This window comes from Miniopterus schreibersii (assembly GCF_964146895.1).
Source record: "Miniopterus schreibersii genome assembly, chromosome: 16".
Lineage (NCBI taxonomy): Eukaryota > Metazoa > Chordata > Mammalia > Chiroptera > Miniopteridae > Miniopterus > Miniopterus schreibersii.
In genome coordinates, this window is record NC_138116.1 from 1,644,965 (window position 1) to 1,663,130 (window position 18,166).

At 62.0% G+C, this 18,166-nt stretch overlaps 1 protein-coding gene across 2 annotated transcripts in view; it reads left to right on the top strand.

The window, feature by feature from the left end:
• Positions 1-3,332: 3,332 nt before the first annotated feature.
• The window catches only part of RBFOX3 (RNA binding fox-1 homolog 3), a 184,029-nt gene continuing 169,195 nt past the window's right edge, over positions 3,333-18,166 (top strand). The window contains exon 1 of one of the 2 annotated variants that reach the window (XM_081161190.1): positions 3,333-3,426. The gene's annotated coding sequence lies outside the window, so the exon portion shown is untranslated. The remainder of the gene's footprint in view (positions 3,427-18,166) is intronic. The other variant, XM_081161192.1, reaches the window with a different exon arrangement.

An 18,166-nucleotide genomic window follows, 5' to 3' on the forward strand; every position in this document is an offset into this window, starting at 1 on the left:
CTGAGAGTTCTGAAATCCCTTCTCACTCCTGCTCTTTTTATCTATGGACCTGGAAACGTGTGGCAACTGTTCTTGGTCCTCAGGATTTTGTTTTCCGTGATAATAGGGGTGGTTGATGTCCATCCATTGTGAGGAGAGCTTGGAAACTCACATTTGGGAAAATTTCTTGAGTTAAATAATTGATGACCTCCCCCCCCCCCGAACTTGTCCTCTAATCCCTTCATGCTTTCCCCCCCTTTTCTCCACTTGTCTCTTGGCTTTGCATTCTGGGACGTTCCCCCGCTTCTGTCTTCCTCTCTGTTGAGGCTTTTCTTTCTGTTCTCATGCTTTTAATCTTCCAGCCGCTTTTTGTTCTCTAAATGTTCTCCTTAAAATAGCATCTCGCTCCTGGTTCATGGAGGCAGTGTCTTTGCTGCTGTTTCGGAGGATATTAAAAATGGCTATTTCTGACGCTTTCTCCTTCCTGTGCCCCCTGCCCTGGGTTGTGTGGCAGCTCTTTCCCTTAAAGGCGTTCCTCAGGCGTCTGGTAATCCTGGCTGTTTACGCACATCGATGGGGAGGCCATGCAGAGCTGACCCCAGACCCTGAGGCCTGGGTGGGCTTGTCCCCTGGGGCTTCCCTGAAGGGAGATAGTCTCCACCGTCTGCTGGGAACCAGCAAAGTTACATCCTTAAGTTTTTTCCTAAAACCTGCAGGAGGAGGCTCTTGGGGGCTGAGTGGGTCTCAGCCTTGAGAGTGAGGGATACCCCTCTGTCTCATGCATGAAGTCCCCCAGGCCCGCAGCCCCTGTGTCGCCTTCCCTGGGAATACCCCTCCAGGGTGGCCCCGTGCAGCGACCTGGGGTGGGCAGCATCTAGGATCTGGGGGCTCTTAAGCAGGAGCTGCTGCTCTGAGCTGCCTGCCCCACCTCCTCACCCCACCTAGTCTGAGCCTCTGCAGGTTCTGTTTCTCAGCCTCCCCCACGGAGGGCTCAGCACTCAGCTCTGCCAGGCCCCGCCCAGATGTCTCTTTGCCCCCTGGGTCCACATTGTGTGGCATGTTGTTTCCTTTCCCTGCTCTCCAGGTCCTAGTGGGTTTATAGCTTTAAAACACCCCTCCCCCCTTTTTTTTTGCTAGTTTGAGTGGGCTTTTCAGAGGGAGCAAAATTAGCTGTGGGTGTTCAGTTGTCATTTTCGGAACTAAATCTCCTTTTGTTTCTTTCCTAATTATTGCAAAGGACCATTCCCAATTCTTCTTCCATGTTCTTGCTTTTTTTTTTTTTTCTTTAAAGATTCCAAATCAATGAATTTCATTGGTACTAATATGAAGACATAGCCTTGACCCCCCTTTCTGGCTAGAAGGGCACATTCTTTGGGGCTTGTAATGAGGCCTGTCCCCCGGGGGACCTGATCTGCAGGTCCTGAGGCCTCAGATGCCAACTTCAATCCACCTGAAAGAAATCTGAGTGGACCTACTGTGTGCTGAGTACTGGCTACAAGATTTGGTGCTGTCTCAGGGAGCTTTGCTGGGATGATCCAGGGAAGTGGCCCGTAAGGACCTCTGCCTTTACCTGTGAGCAGGAGGCCAGCCTGGCGGGAGACAGCTGGGTGGTGGGGAGTGGGTGGGCTCGGCCATGTGTCAAGGCCACGAATGCCCGGACCATCTGACAGCAGAGGACAGAGAGAACCAATTAGGCCTTTTGAGCAGGGATGTGCCATTTCGAATATGGGGGCTGCAGAAAGCCCAATCAGCCAGGCAGCTGCCTTGCTCCGAGACAGGCATTTATCTGTTGTTGAGCTGCAGGGCCCAGCAGCTAACTCCAAATTATACCGCACGGTCCCCACTGGCCAAGACAGATCAACGACCCAGACAGGCCGGAGGGCCAGAAGCTACTAAGTGAACAGTAGCCACTGTCTCGGGCCCCGTCCATTGTCGTTGGCTCTGCAGGGAAGGCAGCCGGCGGGCAGAGGCCTGGTGCCCAGGAGCTGGGATTGCGACCCTCTCCTTGCTGCCTGCGACTCTTCCAGGCCTCGCCAAACCCCAGATTCCATGTCAAGCTTTTTGCCTCATATGGAAAAGCAGGAAGGACAGTCAGGTACCGGGAGGAACATCATTGCTCCAGAAAGGAAAACCAAACTGGGACCAGTTTTTCACTTGCTTTTAGATTGAGAATGTCTTCGAGGGTGCAGCCCACCCCCAGCCCTGCCCCCGGCCCTGTCCATTGGTGGCAGTCTCTGGGCACTATGTCTGTCTGTCTGTTTGTCTTTTGTTTGGACACAGGATGGAGGCCCTGTCCAACCTGCTGTTCTGTTTGGGCCAGTCTGGGCCTTCTGGCCTGCCCTTGGTGCTGGGTGCCAGCCCTTGCTGCCCTCCAAGGGCCCTGTCAGCCCAGAGGGTCCCCATTCCACTGGCCCTTGACCTTGGCTTTCTTTCTGCCCCCCCTTCCCAAGGCTAGAGACCCTCCCAGACCCTACACCAGGGTCCCTTCCCCTAGGTTAGGAGAGCCTGGGAGGGGGGACAGGGATGACCTGCTCTTCTGATTTTAGGCAAATCCTGAACTGACCCCAGACAGTGACGGTCCCTGTTCTTCCACCAGTGTAGAAACGTTTAAATCCATTGAGTCGGTGACCTGGACAAACGCCCCAGCGGTGGGCCCTGTGCGGCGGCTCCCCACCCTGGGGAAGGCAGGCACCCCATTTCAGGCCCTCATAAGGGATGGGGGAATGTGGGCAAAGTGCAAGAGTGGCCGGCAGAGGAGTGTGGGGGGCTCCCACCCGCCTGTCCGGAGTCCCATTTATGGGGATCCCTGGCGGTGTCCTTTCTGGGCCAGGGCCAGGGCCAGGGCGGGCAGGGGTCCTGCCAGGGGCCGCTGGCTCCCGGGTCTGGAGGAAGGGAGCCGAGGCGGGCTCTGGGCCGGAGGGTGGCGCTCGCGGGGACCGAGCGAGCGCCGTGCCCACCGCCCTGGCGCGGGGGGTCCGCGGGGCCGGCGCTGCGGGCGCGCGGGTGCGTCGGGCGCGGGCGGCCGCCCTCCCGGCTGCGCGGCCTCGGAGCCCCCCCTCGCGCGCGGCGCGCACGGCCCGGCCGTCCCCGCGCTCCAGGCTCCCGCCGCGCGAGCCGGAGGGACCGGGGAGAGGGGGAGAGGCGAGGGGGAGGGAGAGGAGCGCGCAGAGAAAGAGAGGCGGGCGGAGAGGCGGCGGCGCGGCGGCGCCGGGAGGAGCGAGTGCGGAGCGCGGAGCCCGCAGCCCCGCTCCCAGGACAGCGGCCCGGCCCCGGCGCCGGCCCCTCGCGCGGTCGGAGGAGACGCGGCCGCCGCCGGAGCCCAGCCCGCGCGCCCCTCGCGCCGGCTCGCCCGCGCCCGCGCGGCCCCGGGACGCGCTGCCCGCTCGGCGGCCGGGATGCGGCCGGGGCATGGCCGCCGCACCGTCACCTGCCCGGAGCGCTGAGCCCGTGAGTACCGGCCCCGCCGCGCCGGCCGCGCGGGCGTCGTTCCCATCCCGGGGTGGGGGTGGGGGTGGGGGTGGGGGTGGCGCGTCCTGGGAGGGGCCCGCAGGACCCCGCGGGGGGAGGCGGGGCTGGTGGGCGCGCGGGGCTGCAGGGGGCAGCCGAAGGGTGGTGCCCGCTGGGTCAGGGGTCCCTGCGTGGGGTCGGGACTCCCCGCGTCCCTCCGGCGGGGTCCGGGCCGGGGTCTGACCGGGCAGGAGGCCGGAGGGGCGGTTTGGTGAATGCGAAGGCAGGCCCGGGGCTCGCGCTCCGTGGAGACGCCGGGAGTCCCGCGCTGCGCGGCCGCGGGGCTGGGCTGGGGTCGGTGCCGCGGGCGGTGGCGGCTGCGAGGAGGCGGCACAATGCCGGCGGCTCGGGGAACCCCGGCGGGGCGGCCGCGGCGGAGGCGATCCCTGCGCTGCGCAGAGCGGCGGGCGGGAGCGGGGACCCCCGGGCGCAGCGCGCTTCCCGGCCGGCACCCAGGCCCGGGGAGGGAGCGCTGCCCGGGTCCCCTGGAGGAAGAGTTGTTGACCCCAAGGAGTTGCGGGGAGGAAGGGGCTGCCCGGCCCTCGGAGTCCCGCAGTGCGCGCGGGCGGAGCCGCGGGGTGGGGTGCGGGGCGAGCAGGTGCGGAGCCCCCGGGGGCCGGCCGGGGGCGATCCCCGCGAGCCTGCTGAGCGCGCGGCGCGGGGGAGGCTCCACCCGCAACACGGGCGCCGGCTCCGGAGCGCTGGCCGTCCCCAGGGCCGGGCGCACCGGGTCCAAACTTTCTGCTCCAGCGGCCCCGGGAGGCTGCGGGTTTCGGGGTTGTCCTGGGGGCTCCTTCCCTCCGGAGCGCGCGAGGCCGGGGTCGCAGACGCCTGGCTCAGAGCTCCCGGGGCTGCATTTCCGCAGCGCGCTCGCGGATTTGGGCGGGGACATGGGGACCCTGCCCTGGACCCGAGCCAGCAGCCCGGGACCAGGGTCTCGCGTGGGGTGGCCGGTGTCCCTGGGCGTCCACAGCTCCCTCCCTCCCTCCCAGTGGCGACGGGTCCAGTGCGGTGGGGAAAACTCCCCGGTGCCCCCTCTTTCCAGCTTTCCCCAGGGACTAGATTTATTTTTTACTGGTCACTTTGAAAAAGGACTCCGGCGGTGCGGCTCCTCCAGATGCGCCAGACACCAGGCGGTGGAGGCAAATGACAGGGACGTGGCCCCCATCCCTCCGGCGATCCCCCCAACACCCCGGCCAGGGGTGAAGCCGCTTGCCCAGCACCCCAGGTCGCTGGTTTCCTGCTGAGACGCAGCTGGGCTGGGGATACCCTGGGCGCTCACCGGGCAGCCAGGGCGCCTAGCGGCCCAGCAGGTGCAGGCCAATGGAATGGGGTCTGTGTCATGAGGTTTTTCAGCCCGAAGCCGGCTTTGGTTTTACTGGTCTGCAAAAAATAATAATAATTTTTAAAAGTGTTAACATTGCGACAGCACCTGCCCGTTAAGTGCGCAACGCAGATTTGGACGGGTGTCTTAATTAGGCTGCGTGGTTAACGGGGGTGTTACGCTAATTAAAACCAGACCCTCTAGGTGAGTGAAGAGGGTGAGAGGAGAGAGGGAGAAAAGTTGCAGCCAAAGCCCTCCTGATGAAAGCGGGGTGCAGGTGCGTGGGGGCATTACCCTGGCGGAGGAGAGCCCTGGGGTGGGGCTTGGGGGGCTGTGTCAGGGGTCGAGGGGCGTCCCCTCCTTCCCCGCCTCCACTCGTGGGCGCTGAGCTCCCTTAGGCGCCGAGGACCAGGAATGCCGCCTCCGTCCCTCCCTGGAGTCTGGAGGCCTCCCTGCGTGGGCTCGGGTGAGGGAGGCACCTCGCGTTCCTGGAAGCAACGCTTAACTCTTCATTCCCGGCTGGGAGCTTCTGGGAGGGGCAGGGCCGTCCCCCGAGTGGGTGAGGCGGGGAACCCTGAGGGGTGAGGCAGCAGAGGCCGAGCGAAGGGCGTGCTCGGGCGGAGAGGCCTGGGCGCGGGGAGGGCTGGCCAATGGCCTGTGGGTGGTTTGCGCTTGAGGGCTGGGGTTTTCTGGTAGAGGTTCCAACAGCCATCCTTCCCCCGATAAAAAGAGGGCGACTTGAATGAGCGCTCCGACCCACTCTCCAGGATTCTGGGGCTTGGAGAGACCTGCTTCCACCCGGGAGCCTTGGGTCACCTCAGGTCGCAGGGAGAAGCTGGGAGTCCAGGAAAGTCCTGGCAGGCCCAGCCTCTGACTACAGGCCGCGCTGGGCCTTCCCTGCAAACGCCTCTCGCCTGGTGCCTCGGGCAGGAGCCAGGGCAGAGCCTGGGCGTAGTCACCGCCCTTCCGCAGGGACCGGAGGCTGAGCTGGAGCGCAGGCGGCCGCCTGGGCGCGCCCCTGCCGCTGGGGGCGCAGCGGGCGCCGGCACCAAGGACGGGGCCAGGGGCTCGCAGCCTGCTCTCGGCCCTCCCGCCTCTGACGCTGTCCTGGGGCCGCTGGGGAAGGGGAGGGCTCCAGAGGCCCACGTGGAGCTAGGAGAGCCCAGGGCCCGCAGAGAGGCAGAGCAGGAAGGAGACAGGTGGGAAGACCCCTGGGTACCATTTCAGGGTGGACCTTCTGTCTGTCCCCGGCGCTCACTCGACTTTGAGCATTGCCCATGGCTCTTCGGAGACGTGGAGACATATCAGGGACCTCTGGTATCTGGGGATGAACTGGGATGGTAGGGATGGGAGAAAAATGCCACCTCCAGTCCTAGGTCCTCGCCAGTCTGGTCCAGCCCGGGTGCTGCCTCCTTCTTTGATGGCCCCCGCTATTCAACCCTGACACGAGCCCCCATTCCTCTGTGATGTGTCGAAGTTGGGGGCTCGCTCCTGCGGGCAGGGATGCTGGCGGATGTGCCCACCCCCTGCCTGTGCGATTAGGAGTGAAGCAATGTGCACGGGAAGGGAGCTCCTGCCCACCCAGGGGTGTCAGGGCGGCCGCGGGGCGGTTGGAAGGGGGTCCGGAGGAGCGAGCGGGGAGGGTGGCCACAGTGCCGAGCTCGGAATTGAAATGTCGTTTTTCAGCAGCTGCGGCGCGGGGCTTCCCTCCTCCAGCGTGTCTCTCCGCGCGCGCCTGCAGTTTTTGGTCGGCTGTCTCTCTCTGGTTATTTATTTCCACACTCCCGCTGGATCCTCTGTTATCAAGACAAATGGAACCTGACTGGAAGCTGACATTGGGTGAGGGATTTTTTATTTTTAAACAAGTGAAGGAGAAAAACCATCCTGAGGCTTCCCCCGTCCCGCCCCTCCAACAGGGATGCTCCCCCTTGGGCACCCGCCTTTCCCCGAGCCCCCCACCCGCAGCACAAGGTACCCGCGCTCCCAACACGTCCCGCTGGCACCCACGCCTCTCACTGGCCGCAGGACCCCCCGCTGTCTCTCAGAGCCGCGGGCTATTCCCACGGGTGCATGGAACATTCCGGAAGCCCAGACATCTTCTTTTCCGCTGCCTCTCTGAAGTGGCTTCCTCTCTAAGCCATCGCTGACTCTTTTTAAAAATTATATATTTTAAGTTTTTCGTACGGCCCAGCAACCAGACATTACGTAACTTAATATGTGATCGTCCCGATAAATCCCGCACCCACCCAGCACCGCGCCCGTCAGCGGAGCGTTAGCGGCCGCGTGCCCTGTGCCGCGCCTACCCCCCCCCCCTCGGCTATTCTGTGACGACCTTCACCTTTTTGCCCCCCGCCCGGCCCCCTTCCCATCCGGCAGCCACAGAAAGTTCTCTGTATTTGTGAGTCTTTCTGCTCTGCTGGTTCGCTGGGCTTGTAGACTTAGTGGCTGATAGGTATTTATTGCCCTGTTATTGGTCATGTTTCCGATCTCCTTAAAGAAGACCCTTTCGCGTTTCGCGTCCTGCCCGTTTGGCGGCCGTGAACTCCCTTCGCTTTTTCTCGCCTGGGAAGCTCTTTGTCTGTCCTTGGCTCCCAAATGACAGCTTTCTGGCTCCGTCTCCCCCCGTCTCTCACTGTCCGTGTCTCTGCTCCCCTGTCCTGTCCTCTCCGCCCGATACTTTCCGAGTGGCACTGAGCCGCCTGAGAGAGGCGAGGACGCCCTGGGCGCCTCAGCGGGCGGCAGTGCCCAGGACCCCCGGCGGGGCCTTGCTCTGCGCCGGGGATCTGCAGCCAGGAAGATGAGATCCCCGCCTGAAGAGACACCTTGAGACGTGGACCGGTTTGGCTTATAAAATTACACATTTTAAGCGCAACGTGCTTAGCAGATTAATTTGCTATCACAGTTTCTCCAACACGGGAGCCGACACCCAAACATGCCTTAGAAGGTGACTTGAGATAATAAAGAGCCGAAGATCTGTCGCTTCATTTGAAAGTGTTTCCTCCAGTAGCCGGGCCTGGGGGGGCAAGCTCGCCGTGCGCACAGCGCGTTTCGGAAAGTCGCGGAGTGTCGCTGGAGCGGCGCCTGCTGCTCTCGCAGGAGCAGGGTGGCCACCAGGAGGGACGGCCAGCCAGCAGCGTCCTCCGGGCATGGGACAGGACAGCCGATTTTATTTTAAATTTGGGGGCCTGACGGCGCGCTCCCCTGTGTGACGGGGGCGTCTTCCTTTGCATCTAGACTCCACTCGCTCTGTGTGGCTCGGGTTCCTGCCGATCCTCCGGGAGGTGGGCTCTAACCTGTCAGCTCAGGTTGGATGCGGTGGGTCTTAGACTGTGGTTTCCTCTGAGGACCAAGAGCAAAGCCGCTCTTGTTGGAAGGGGTTTTCTTTTCGGGTTTTTTTTTTTTTTTTAAGGTTTAATTGTTGAAAGTCAGAGCATGCTCCTAGCAGTAAAAACGAGGGAGACTATATACGTTTTTAGCTGACTTTCCCCACATTGCTTTGGTTAGTGGTTGTACGAACAGCTTTCTCCCGACTCCAGAATAACAGGCGTGGGAGAAGCAACCGCTTGGCTCCCCCCAGACCCACGCCTGGCTGTCGGCACTGGGCGCAGGTCTCTTCCAGGCGTCCGCGGGATGCTCAGGGGAGTCGGCCGGCCCTTCTGGTCCAGCGTGGAGCTGGGCGGGGCCTGGAAGCCAGGCCGGGAGGCAGGTGGGCAGGTGGGTCTATTTTAGCCCTTTTAGAAAACAATCCGCTGGCAGGGGAGCAAACTGCCTGGGGACAGCCACCTGCCACCAGCCGGGCCGGGCACCGCTTCTTCCAGTTCCTTCTGGGGAGGGCTCGATGAGATCGCAACAGGGATACTTCATCTGGGAGACAGGAGACTCCCGGTGCGCCTCTATCTGTCCGGGGCATCTTGTCTCACTTCGGGATTCTTCCTCCACAGAAACAGACGAGCAAACAGGAACCCAAACCCCCAAATAAGGTCCTCTCCCGGGGCCGCTGGCGCAGTGCAGGGGCGCGCCGTGCTCGCCGAGGGCACATTCGAGCTCCCCTGCGGAGGGAGCACAGGGCCCTGCTCACCGGAGCCTCCTCGCTTGTGACACCAGATGGGACCGAGGGGTGACCATGGCAGGGAAGGTGGCCATTCCCCCCTGAAACTCATGTCTTTGGGCACCAGGCACGTGATGATTTCGGGGCTGGGCGTCGTATCTCTTAGGCAAGGATGATACCGTTCTCGGCAGCGAAGCCTTTTATGTAAAAACGGGAACCTCTGTTGAAGCCAAAGGACACAAAGTTGACTTGTGTGGGTGTCACTCAGAAAATGATTTAAGGAGGCGCAAACACCTGGGCGCCCTTAGAAATGATTTCTCGCTCAACTTGTGAACTCGGGGCCCTCTACTGGATTCAATGGGAGGTGGCTCCTACGTTTTCCGGAACTTTCATGGGAAGGACCGGGCGCAGGGCAGGGCTCCCGGGGCTGGACATGAGAGCGGCTGGGCACCTAGAAGTCAGATCCCCCGCTGGCTCCCGTTCTCAGGACGTGAGTGAGGCCCTGTGTGTGGGGCCGTGGACCCAGCGGTCGTCCTGGCCTGGGCACCCAGAGCGTGGAGGGGCTCCCGCCTGCCTGTGGTGTGTCCCCTCGATGGGCCACTGCCCCCCCAATGCCTCCACCCCTGGAGGAATGCCAGGGGAACCCCTAAGGCAGGCGGGTGCCGCAGCAGGGCTCCTTGCTTTGCAGGCGTGGCCTGGATGCGAAGGGGTAGGACCCTGGGTCAGTGCCCGCTGGATTTTCCATGGGGGGTGGGGGGGGAAGGAGGAAAAAGACCCCTGACACCCCAGCCCCAGCCCTGCCTGGGCTCCTCTGGACCTGGAGTTGCCCCATGGCCCTTCCTCTCAGGCCCACCCCTGCCTTCAGCTCGGAGACCGTTTTGGTTCTCAGGACTCGATGCATGACACACCGAAACACGGTTTTGCAAAACCCATTAGAAATAAACATAAAGTGCATGGGGTTTACTGGAATACTGAGTCCCCCTCGTTGAAGGGACCCTGTGAGGCCTGGCTGGGGCCCCCGCTGCAGGGACGGGGAGGCGGAACCGGAGCCCAGGTCACCTCTCCCAAACTCCTGGTAGCCTGGGATGCCCGCTGCCTACTTGCTGGGTGCTGCCCACGGCTACCTTAGTCACCTAATTTGGGATCTTCGCAGAAGAGAGAAGTGCCGGAGAAATTTAAGGTGCGAATTATTGTTTTTGATGGTGTAATATTATCATCAACACCCCAGACAGCCAGGGCCGTATCCAGGCTCAGCGCCCAGAAGTCTCTGATACGCTGATGGCTGGGAGCTTTTACCTGGTGCCCCGGGGAGGGACAGAGAAGCCGCAGGGTGGTCTTGTGTGATGGGGAAGCCGGTCCCCTTTGTCCTGTCTGCGAAAGCCCTTGGGTTGGGGTCTGGGACAACATTACAGCGTGAGTCCAGGCCACCTGCGTTTTCCTTTCTCACGGGCAGATCTGCCCCTGGATGATCAGGGTGGATGCACCGAGACTCTGCACTCTTCCGACGTCCAGTGTCCCCCGGCCAGAACTGGGGTCCTCCGACACAGTCGCCCTGGTATCGGAAAATGCATGTCCAGCTGTGTCCACGAGTTGACAATATTGCAAGGATTAATATCCGCTTCCCTGACTGGTCCATGCTTAGCAGGTAAAACAAATGTCACATGGGGGCTCCCCCCCACGAGGGTTGAAATCTCATTTTAAAAGTAGAACCACCCTGGCCGGTTGCTCAGTGGTTAGAGCGTTGGCCTGTGCACCAGAGGGTCTGGGGTTTGATTCTTGGTCAAGGGCACGTACCTGGGTTTCAGGTTCAGTCCCTGCCCTGGTCAGGGCATGTGCGGGAGGCAACCAATCCATGTGCCTCTCTCACATCGATGTCTCTCTCTCTCTCTCCCTCTCCCTTCCACTCTCTCTAAAAAGCAATGGAAAAAATATCCTCACTCCTCAGGTAAGGATGAAAAATAAATAAAAAAAATATAAACTAAAATAATAAAATAAAAATGGAACCTGTGCAGAGCAGATGGCAGAACTGAAACCTGGCCGTTGTTGAGGGCGTCAGTGTTCACATGTTCACAACGCAGCCTCCGCCCCGCCCGCCCAGGTGTCCTCTTTTCTTGTCACAAGTCACCACGGAGACCAACTCAGGGAGAAATAGCCACCCCCCTTCCGGCCATGGACACGATAGCGTTTTGCTCAGATCCTAAGAAGAACACTCCTAAGACCAGACTGGGAAATTTCGAACCCCAAGGATAATTTGTCAGAGAGCCGTGGGGGCTAGGAGATGAGGGCTGTGAGGAAGTCTTTCGGCGATAACCGTAACTGGAACGCTCACCGCTCGGAAATGCATTCATATGTCCTGAAATCACAGAAAGTGCGGAGTCCGCTGGAGGGGAAGGAGCGTGCCTGGCGCCTGAGGCCCAGCCCCTGGGCCAGCGCCACCTTCGGGCTCCATGCCTGTCTCCTACAGAGAGGTCGCCGTGCCCACAGCTGTCGTCCAGTTGTACACACAGTGAGGACGGGGTGGAGAGATAGGGTGCCCTCCCCACGGGGTCCCTTCAGGGCTGTGCGGTTTGCCAGCAAGGCAGGGGGCACAGAGACTCGCCCGGGGTCTGGCCCACTTTGTGGGAGAGTCAGGCTGCTTGGGAGCTGGGGCCTGGGAGGCAGGCGAATAGACGGGGCCAGGAGGGCGGGGCCCAGGGCACCCCGTGCACCCCCGCCTGCCTCCTCCCCCTGACGCTGCAGAGACAGTCCTCTGCTGTGTGCAGCGCGAGCACAAGGCCACAGCGCTCAGCTCTCCGCCCTGCCCGCTCCGCTCCGACCTCAGCAGCCTTTCTCCCCCTGCCCCCCTCCGCCTCCCCCCCTGTCACCTTCAGAGCCAGCAGCCGTCCGCCGGGATGCAGGCGCGGGGTTGGCTGCCGCAGGTCAGGGAGCGCTGAGCTCAGAGCAGCCAGGAGGAAAGATTTACGGTGCCTCCCTGCCCGCTGGATGGACAATTAAAGCCGTGCACGGCTGGAGGACAGCGGTGTCGTTGGGAGTCAGGACAGTCGGAATGAATCAGTCACCTTCACTTAGACCCCGAGCTGGCTGCCTCCGGGGCCCTTTAAGGCTGGAGGCCCCCTTGGGGGTGGGGTTGACGGCTCCGGAATGGACCATTGAAGGGCCTGACGTACTCTGAGCGCCACTGGAGTTGGGGCCTGAAGACCCCAGGGGTCTCCTCCCAGAGGGGAGATGAGCTGTGGGGTCTTAGGGGGAAGTTCTGGGTCACACGTTTGCAGGGTGTTCTGTCTCCTGAGCACCTGGCGCCCATGAGAGCCACAGAGTGGAATGCTTGTGGGTCAGAGAGAGACCCCCACATGAGATGAGTGTGCATGTGTGTGCATGTGTGTATGTGCGCATGTTCGTGTACACACACGGTTATGTGTATGTGCATGGCACGTGTGCACACATGCATGTATGTGTGCATGACACATGTGCATAGGTGCATGGTCTATGTGCACACGTGTAAATGTTCATGTATACACACATGTTTATGTGTATATGCACACACAGGCACACGACACACGTGCACACGCGCACATATAACATGCACACATGCTCGTATGTGCATAGGTGCATGTGTGCATGTGTGCGCGCTGTGTGCGGTGTGCGCTTCGCTCCTGGACACTCGCAGGCTCTGCTGTGTGTCTAAACCCACACGTGGCTCCGCCAGGCTGCGAGGAGCTGGGGCCTGAGCTCCGGCCAGGCCCAGGGGCCCTGCTCCTTCCTTGGTTCGCCTTTTATCTCAGTGCCTCGAGAGCCTGGCAGTTTCCTCAGGAAACTTGGTCTTTGTGGGGATGAAATGCCAAGTGCTCCCGGCCCTCCTCCTGGCTAACTGATGATGTGAGCTCGCGTGGGAGCCGTGTCAGTCCTGGGAGCGCCCGCCGCTCGCGCCTCCCCGGCCTGGTTCCTGTGCGGCCCTGGCGTTAGCGGGGGTCCCCGCCAGCGCGCCCGCCTTTCGCTGGCTCGGACACTGCAGTTACTGCGCCGCAAGGCCGAGAGGCCGTGTAGGACTTTTCTGCCTTTAAAAAAGTGTCCCTTTTTTCACAGCCATGTCCCCAGCCCGTTGGCACCACAGCTGTGACACGGGCCTGGCGGTGGCGTCAGGTCCCGGATCTGTAACAAACCAGGTTCGTGCCGTGGACAGCGCGGCGGGCGGGGCGCGCCGGGCTCCCGGGGTGCGCCGAGCTCTGCCCACGGCCGGGGTGGCGCGCGTACCCCCCCCACGCGTGAGCATGTCCCCGGCGTGGAGAGCCCGCTCCCGTCAGCTTCACGGAGCGGCGTCAGTGCCCCGGGCGGCGGCCCCCGTGGACACCCCCCGGGCCATCTGGGCCCTTTGAGGGGCACCGGGCATTTCTGAGCGTGGGCAGGCTGTGGGGGGGGTAGTTTACGCGCGTGCGTGTGTGAGTGTGCGCGACCCTGCGCGTGGGGTCCAAGCTCTTGCAGGGGCCCCTGACCCTCTCCCCGCATTGGGGCATGTGAGCGGGGTGTTGGGATTCTGAGGTTGTGGATCCCCAATAGCAGACTCCTGGGTGGGGGGGCGCTGAGAGGGGCACGCGTGGGAGGCACCCGGTTCCCACGGAGAGCAGGCCTGGGCGGCGGGGAGGGCGCAGAGCCGGGGCCTGGGCGCGTGGTGCGCCGAGGAGACGCCGCCTCCCCCTCGGAAGGCAGAAGTCTAGGGGCAGAGCCTGTACCCCAAACTCGCCAAAGGGCCACTCGGGGACCGTCTTATCTTAAAGAGGGAAGAACTGAAGCCACGCAAGCACGAAATAACTACCGACAACTCGCAAAGTTACTTTTTTAAGGTCGTGAAGCTGCCGTGGTTACCCGCCGGCGTGGTTTCCGTGGTGGGAGCGGGGCGCGGGGCCGGGCACCGTCCTCGGGGTGCACGGGAGGGCGGGGACGCGCGAGGGTTCCAGGGACCGCACCCCGCGAGCTTCCAGTGCCTCGTGGCTGCGACGCTGGAGACAGAAGCGTCTCCCACGCGAAAGTAATTATAGCCGCGCAGGGAATCCGGCGCCGCGGGCCCTTCGCAGCGGGCGGGCGCTGGCTTGGCATCCGGGGTGGGGTGGCACTGACTTGGGGGGGTGGCGGAGCTGGCTGGTGCCCGGCCGGGGGTGCAGAAGCATGTCCGCACCGGCGGCCGGAGAGCGCGTGCCCAGCGCCCGCTGTGGGGTGAGAATCTCGCAGGGGCTTTGGGGAGAGTCCATGGGGATGGCGGGAGAAAGAAGCCAGACCGAGAGCCCTCTGTCCACACTCCTCTCTACGCAGACTGGGAGGAGGTGGCCTCCTGCTGTCTGCCCGGCTGTCTGGGGACCCGCAGGGAGCCCCGGTCCAGGCTCGGCCTGTGTGGCTGAAACACCAGCTAAAAAGGGCAGAGACCAGGCTGTGGGCCGCTGTGTCTCTGTTGCCGCCCCCTCGGGGCCTGACTGCTTTTCTTACACGGATGGACAGGATGGCTGGCTGTTTTTGGGTCCAGGCCAAGGCCCAGTGAGTTGTGGGGCGTCTGCTCCCTGCTGACCATGGGGGTGAAGCTGTTCTGTTCTCCCGGGAAGGCAGGAGCCAGCCCAGGCCGCGTGGGGCGCTGAGCAGATGACAGTGGACGCAGGGACTGAAACTGGGCAGTAAATTCTGGGTGTTGGGGGCTGTTGTGACAGGTGAGGGCCCTGGCACTGGACCCTGCAGCCGAGGATTAGCACTGAGGACCCCAGAGGGCTCATTTTCGGGGCTCTGGTTTCCTCCCCTGAGCCTGGCCGAGAGCAGAAAACCCTTGGTGGGAGGGCCTCCCCTCCCTCCCCTCTTTCCCGGCGGTCCTGGCCCATGCCCGGCGGAACCCCGCGTCCCTCTGGCACACCTGGCTGGCATGGCTGCATCTTTCCCTCACCTCCGTGCCAGTCTCGCTTTTCCACAGACGGGCGGTGACCTCAGGCTCTGGCATCGTCGGCTCCCTGGCTGATTCGGGAGCCTGTGATTTAAGGGCCGGGGTTTTCTCAAGGAAGCGTTTGGGGTGAGTGAGCCCGGGGTTCCCGAGGTCTCCTCATAAAGTCCTTCTGGACAGCAAATGCTGAGGCGGGGCAATCGCCTCTCTCCTGGAGAACCCCACGAGCTGCTTGGCCGGTTAGGTGGGTGGTGAAGGTGAATGGGGAGGCTCTGGATCCTTCCACGGTCCCGGGCAGAGCAGCATGTGGGGCCGTATCTAAGGCAGTGGGCATTGGGGACATACGTGCGTAACGTCCCACGAAGGACGGGAGAGCCGTCCTCGGAGGCCTCTCCTCCTGGATTCCTCCCGCCTGACTGTCAGCATCTGTCTTTCCAGCACTTTTCTGGGAGCTGCCATGAGCCTGATAAGGAGGCATGAGAACCAAAGGTCCCGGTGGTGTTTGCACCTGTTGCCGTGTTCGGTTGTACATTCTCTGAAGGCAGGGCCCTGTCGCCCCCAGAACACGTAGGACGGCTCTCTACTCACGGCAATTTCTCAGTCAGTATTGGGGGGTTCTGACAGCTGGCTGGGTAGGGTGGGGAGCGGGCCTTGTGCCTCATTAGGCCTCTGTCCCGCTGGCCGGCTGTTGAGAGGCCCCTGCGGGTTTCTGAGCCTTGGTTATGTCTCTAGCAGCCCGCCGAGTCCTGGTGGCGTGGGAGGGTGTGCCCAGGGTCTGGGGCGGGGGGTGCGGCCCGAGGGGGGAGGAATGCGCTGCTCCGTCGAAAAGCCACGGTGGTTTCTGGCCTGGCGAGGACACAGGCCCTGGTTCTGCCCCCGGGGTTGGCCACAGCGAGGCGGTGCCCTGCCGGTTCAGTTGGGCTGCGTGTCCAGCCATATCCGCTTCCTTCCCTGCAGCCTGGACGTGCACCGAGGATTGTGTGCCACCGTTTTCCCAGAACCAGGGTCAGCTGCCAAAGAGAGCAGATGCCTCCAAAAAGGGGGCCTTGGATGTGTTTTTGAGCCACCCCTCTGTGCTGGGCTCAGAGCAGGAAGTAGATGGAAGGGAGGGAAAGTGCTTAGCAGGTGCTGGGCTGTTTTGGAAGGTGCTGGAAGGTGCTGAGCTGTTCTGGATGGTGCTGGACTGTTTGGAAGGTGTGGGATGGGACTGTTTGGAAGGTGTGGGACTGTTCTGGAAGGAACGGTTTGGAAGGTGCTGGCTTGTTCTGGAAGAGAGCCTGAGGCTCCTCTGGGTGCGTGACCCTGGGCCGGCTGCATCCTCAGGGTCAGTGTAGCCCCTCTACAGGGGAGTCAGCTTGTGATCATTGATGCTAACGGCAGGCAGAAGTGAAACGGGGAACTCGCTGTGGCAGATGAATCGATATTATTTATATTTAGCGTGCGCTGCATACTTCTCTGCTGGCAGATTGGCCTCCACAATTATACGTTGCGGGATCCAAGAATCTGCTGTCCTCGGGCCAAGGGCTGTCACCTTGCCGTCCCTCTAGGAGGGTTGTTGGAACGCACGAGAGCCCCTCGTGACTTGGCGGCCGGCTCAGAGGGAAGCGCCAGGGCCATGCTTCCCAGCACCTGCCCCGTCCTGCTGGCGGCTGGCACAGCACCTCTCAGAGTCCCCCCTGCGGCTGACACCCCCCCACGGTAGGGGACGGGTTAGAACCGGTCACGAAAGAGCAGGCTGCTCAGCCCCTGGGTTTGTGCAGCGGTTTCAGGCGGGTGCGGGAGGCGGGCCGCGGGCAGTGCGGGTGTTCTCACGGGGAAGCGTACAAACCCAGGCGGTGTCCTTGCTGGGTGCGCCTGTGGGTGAGGGGCTGGGCCTTGGGTGGAGGTGCGGGGGTCTGCGCCTGGAACACACCTGTGCTTCTTTGGGGGGCCCCTGGAAGGCTGTGCGGTGCCCCCGCCCCCCACTTTAGCATCTCAGCCTGGGCACCTGTCCTCTTGGCACCCAAGATTAAAAAATGACCTTGATGTCTAAGGTGCTTTATATTAGACGGTGTAGCAATTTGAGCTTTTATATTTAAACGATGGGCTGTCTCACGCTGCCCTCCCGGAAGGGCGCTGTGGGGTCACCGGACTCAGGGACAGGAGCAGGGGCCCCGAGGCTTGCTGGCTGTGCTCAGCGCTCAGGGGCCCACAGTGGCCTGGGGTGGCTCTGCCCTCCCTGTGATTGGTCAGGGTCCTGTGGTACCTGCATTTAAATATCTAAACAAACCAACGGTGGTGGGAGCGGTGGTGGGAGCAGGAAGGGCTCGGAGAGGGAAGCTTCTGGAGGATGTCTCGGGGTCTGGACACAGGTGTGTTTCCTTCTCTGTCCTTCCTGTGGCCTGGGTGCTTCTGGGGGGCCCCATCCCACAGCTCCATGCGCAGAACCTTCTAGAATGAAGGCCTTGCTCCTGGACACCCCCCCCCCCAGTCTCAGAAAGCTCCCCTGGGATTAGGGAGCCTTCTGGTACCTTCTCGGCCCTTAGCTCTTGGTTCTGTCTCCCATGACCAGGCTCTCACCTCTCTGGCACATAATAGGTGCTTAATAAACGTTGCAAGAAAGCGCTAGGGGACTGTCCTTTTGTCCTGAGGATGCAGACAGACAGCTTTATTTTCCCCAGTTACCTCTCTCCCTCCATATCCCCCTGAACCTTAATACAACTAATATCAGGTGGAGGGAGGGACGGGGGAAGGAGGAGGGAGAGAGTGGTTGACGGAGTCCTGCCTCTCCTCCGAGTAGGGTTCGGTTTCTGTCCTGGAGCCTGCTGGCCCCTGTCCCTCTGTTTCCTCGGTTGGCCTCGGGGCTGGGGCAGGTGACCTTCCATCCAGCCCGGGACCTGAGTGTGCACCCGGTGTGGCCGTCGGGCTCGGCCGTCTCCCCTTCCTCCGCGAGTCACGTAAAAAATCAAGACACAGAAAGGAAACTGACATTGGTAGGAGACGCCTCGCGTCAGAGTTATCTAAAGCGCTCCCCCCACCTCCCCCCCGAAGCTAGGCTGCGGTGGACCCGGGAATGGAGGGAGGGTCCTCGCTGCGCCCCCCGCCCCCCCCATCGCTCTCCCCTCCGCCCTCTCCCTGCCCAGGAAGGACTTCCCAGGGTGTCAGGGCCCTGTGACCTGGTTCTGTAATAAAGAGGAGGCTTATTAGAATTAAGGCCTAACAGCGTTAAAAAAGCAGACTCTGCAAGATTGAGGCCTTCGGGGAATTGTAAATTCTCAGCAAAGGCCTCATTTAAGGATCCGAATAAAAACTCGACACGCATGTGCGGCGAGCACACATGAAGGGACCCTCGGAAAACAAAGGAGCTAAATGAAAGGAAAGAGAGCAAAGGGGGAGGGGGAGGGCAGCGGGCAGGGTG